The following is a 4,824-nucleotide window of genomic DNA, read 5'->3' as shown; positions in this document are numbered from 1 at the left end:
AGTTTGTATTCACGATCGTACATGGATTGGGGTTGGGAATCATGGGATATAGCACCCCCCTCTCCAGTAGCGTACCTAGGATTTTCCAAAGGGGGGGGGTCCGCCAAAAAAATGACAAGCAAAAAAATGGTCTTAAAGTTCAATTATGGCTCGTCAGGGATGCTCGGTAGCTGTGGACTGCCGTTCGTTGGATCAGTAAAGAATGCCCTTACAGAAATGATTTACCGAACACAAATATTTTTTTTTCTTTGGGAGGGGTCTGTTTTTATTACAGCTAATGTGAATCATCATTTTATCATGCATATATAATTCTTCTTCACGGACCACAGGCGGTTTATCGTTGCAGCTATTTACTGATCCGTTCCACATTGAAAAGCTTGCATACTTAAGACTAATGGAATATTACTTGTTTGTTGACACTGTAACTATGAAAATATGAGTGTGTTTGTTAATAATTCATAATTATTGATAATAATGACTGGTATTCTGAACTCTGGTTTCAGTCTAACCTTGGTCTAAAGTTCAGGACTCCGTTTAACAAAGACTTGTTAACATAACAAATGTCATATTTCCATAACAAATTTAGTATCAGCAAACCAATGAGGAGGCGCGATAGCTCAGTCGGTATAGCGGGGATTCGTATTCTGGTGACCCGGGTTCGATTCCCACTTGGTACGCTAGTGCCCTTTGGTAAGGCATTAATCCTCAGTACCAGGTCCTTCAGAGAGGACCTTAAGCCTAAGCCGTCGGTCCTCTGGTTGCTCGCTTACAAGCATTCATGCTTTCTTAGCAATCAGGTAAAAAATCACCACCAAGATCGAATGATTTCAGTGGCTTATAACTGTTATTGTAAATTTATTATTGTAAAGTTATTTATTGGAAGTTTTATGAAACGAAGTCCAGGTTTGATTGAGGATAGCCAATTGTGAAATACTTAGCATCAAATATTCTATGTGTCAGCTCATCATAAAAGCTGCCCAGATCATTCATAACAGTCTGGGAATGATATAACTGAATTAATTTTCTTCTTTACTAGAGCCAGGTACTACAGGAATACAGTTGACATTTTTCGGATTCCCCTAATGTCCTTACAGAGTCAGACCATGGCCTTAGTCAAACCAGACTACAGAAACCAAACTAGACTTTGCTTTCATCTAATCTTGCCATACCTTTTACCATCATTAATGTATTAAACCGCATAAATCCATTACGTTCATCAAAGAAATTCCATACATTTGCCACTTTCGAGGCAGATGCCAATGTAAAGTGATGGGACACTCAACCAAAAAGTTGTAGATTCCAATCCCACAACATATTCAGGTGTCGACAATCGTTGGGATACAGCGCTTCCTACGGGGCTTCATCTAGGCCCATTTATTTTTCTAACTATACATGTATTTCACTCTGTTTTATCAAGTTAGTAAATAACAGTAGGCCTATTTTATCTTTATAAGGTTGATGAATTATTGTTTCAAAGTTTGTAAATATCTCCAAGCAAGTGCGGATATAAAAGATTTTGATTATGAGGGCGAGGGCAATGAAAACTCATGAGTCTGTTTGGGAGCCGATGTTGTCGTTTCTTAAATTTTCTTTTTGAATGTCCTCTTTGTCTCTGTTGAATTTACCATGAATTGTCCAAACGATGTTGCATTTTCTTCGTCTCGTTTGTTGTTACTGTTGTTGGCAATAATAATATTGGTAATAATGATAATAATAATAAGACCCCAAAATAGCGGAATATGTAACCAGGGTAGCCACTTCAGTTCCAAACACAGTTCTCCCAGTGCCATTCTATCATTATTACCGCGGCATTACATCGGCTTCCTATATAGGCACTCAAGATTTGAAAGGAATTTCTTCCTACTAAGTACTGATTCCTCTCACCTGGGTCGAGTGCAGCACAGTGTGGTTAATTTCTTGCTGAATGAATGCATGACGCTGTTAAAAATGTTGTTAAGTTGGGCAATCCAAAGACACGTTAGGACATGCGTAGGAAATGCATAAGAGGGGATGCAATATCAGTTTCAAAATAGGGGAATTGAAATGGTATTGGGAAACATGCGAACTCGCATGCGATGTACAATCTTCTGTTAACATGGGGGATATTCCCTTGCACGTGCCACCCCGTAGATCGACACTTGCATATTCAGGAAATCATTTATAACTCTGGAGAAACACTTTTTAAAGGAAACCCTGTTTTATTTTCTAATGGGCATTTCACATTCACCATAGTTACTTAGCGTAGAGCCACCTTTTCACGGGTAAACGTGTAAAATTGTCATTTTGTTTCGAGGGGATTGTTAATTTGGGGCGGAAGAAAGTGCCCATCTTCTGTCAAATCCCGGATCCGCCCCTGCGTTAAAGAGTATCTTTAGCATGTTTAGTGACGTGAGCACACAAGTTTATGACCACATCGTTCTCTTGAAGGAAGACTCATATGCGCTTCTCTTTTCGTCTAGTGTCTTTATAAGGTTGACGAATGACTGTCTCTAAAGCTTGCAAATATCCTTAAGTGCGGGCGGTAAATGGAAAACCTTGGGGTTTGGCATCGCCTTGCGAAATACGAAACCGATGGAAAATATTGCCTCTCTCTACGAGTAAAGCCAATCAGATATCGGGTTAAGATGGCCGCTCTACCAAAAGCAAAGCTCATCCATCACGTCTCTCTTTTCTACCACTCTTTCTGTCGTCGTGGCCCTCTCCCCTATTCTGCATTTTTTTATTTTATTCCTGTTTCTTTCGGTATCAATTCCTCAAATCTTTAACAGCATTTGAAAGGTGCTAACGATGACCAGGCAAGCTGGTAAACTATCTTTATGTTACTTTTTCATGTATAAAATCTGACGTGACATCAATGAAATCAGAAGTACTCGTAAGTTCTGTTAATAGTTTCGAATTCCCCATCAAAATTAGCAGGAAGATATCGGCTTTGTACGATAACGTCGCCGGGCGAGTATTATCGGTTCCCACAGTACAGATCCTGACGCATCTGCGGATGCTGGAAGGTGGGAACCAGACCCCCCCCCCCCACGTAAACTGTGTGTTATTCTACACTTCTTCAATGTTGACGAAGAGTTGGTTTAATTCCCGCCCCCGCCCCCCCCCCCTTTGAAAGCACCCCCTATTGAAGGTCTTCCAAAATTTCTGAACCCCCCTTTCGAGGGCATTTCGCGGGCTTTTTCTGCCTTGGAGACCCCCCTAAATTTGGAACACTGCTCAATGTACCTCCTATCGCGGGAGCTCTCATTCCAACAAAAGGTCCGTACTTCACTTTTCAAAATGAAATAATCCTGAATTCAGGAATCATTATGAAAGATTTCTGCCTAAATGAGACAGAAAATCGTGTACAACTCTTGAACGCACACACAGGTCACGGAGTGACCCTGAGTGCAAACAGCTGACTGTGTTACAACTTAGGGATGATACATTTTCACAATAGGGGTGATCAAACTCACTGGGGGGACTTTAATTCACTTATAACAAAGAAATGTGTACTACAGTACTCCTGTTGAATGCTCTGATGAAAATTATATGAGTTTCACATTCATTTGAACGGGAGGACAAGTGCATTATCGAGTGCATTATGCATAAATCATACTACCATTGCGACCCCTGCCTGGCCGCGCGTTTCCGTTTTACACCCTGGCGAAGGCATTTTCCGGAAAAGTAGCTAAAAAGCGACTAGTGAAGAGTCTACGTCTACGTTTGTTTACATTATCAGCTGGGCGCGCGATCCGAAGTCCGCACCGAAGCATAGAGATGTATCTCTATGCACCGAAGTTATCCGCAGAACATACCGTACTGTCTTGCAAATGCAGCTGCATGAGCTTATACTTTCCAGGTTTGATCATTTGCCTTGCCGACTTGCTGATGTCTGTCTTTCTCTCTATCTGTCTATATATCTATCTCTCAAATTCTATCTCTATCTATATATGTAACTGCAGTATCTATCTATCTAATAATCTTCTCTGTCTCTCTCATTCTTTATCTATCTGACATCTATCTATCTCTCAAATTCTCTATCTATCTCTCTATCCATCTGTCTGTCTTTCTCTATTTCTCTCTATCTATTTATCGATTTTTTTAACTAGAGTATCTATCTATCTGTTAATTTGTTAATAATCTTCTCTGTCTCTCTCATTCTTTAATTATCTATTTAATATCTCTATCTATCTATCCATCTGTCTGTCTTCCTCTTATTCTCTCTATCTATTTATCTATCTATTTTTTTAACTTATCTATCTGTTAATTTGTTAATATTCTTTGTCTCTCTCCCTCTTTATCTATCTAACATCTATCTATCCACCTGTCTGTCTTTCTCTACTTCTCTCTATCTATATATCTATCTATCTATGTATCTATCTATCTGTTAATTTGTCTATCTTCTCTTTCTCTCTCATTCTTTATCTTTCTATCTATCTAATTAACATCTATCTATCTGTCTCTCAAATTCTCTATCTCTCTCCCTCTCTAGCATTTTCTCTCTTTCTCTTTGTCCGTCCATATTTCTATCTACAACATCTCTCTCTCTCTCTCTCTATCTATCTATCCACCTCTCTCTCTCTCTATTTCTATCTATCTATCTGTCTATCTTGTCTCTATTTATTTATCAGTCTTCTATCTATCTTTCGGCAGCTTCTAAGTGTATCAATCCATCAAACTTCAGTTTGTCTTTCCATTATAAGTATCTGTTTATTTTGATTTTGTCTGTCATTCTATTCATTTAGTTAATAATTTATTTTTATAAAAAAAACTATCATAAACAACGCGACTGCAAAAGCATGTTCGGATTTCACTCCTGACTGCCGCTCTCTCTGTACATGA

Source organism: Lytechinus variegatus, chromosome 10, assembly GCF_018143015.1.
Source record: "Lytechinus variegatus isolate NC3 chromosome 10, Lvar_3.0, whole genome shotgun sequence".
Lineage (NCBI taxonomy): Eukaryota > Metazoa > Echinodermata > Echinoidea > Temnopleuroida > Toxopneustidae > Lytechinus > Lytechinus variegatus.
This window is presented reverse-complemented; position numbering follows the sequence as displayed.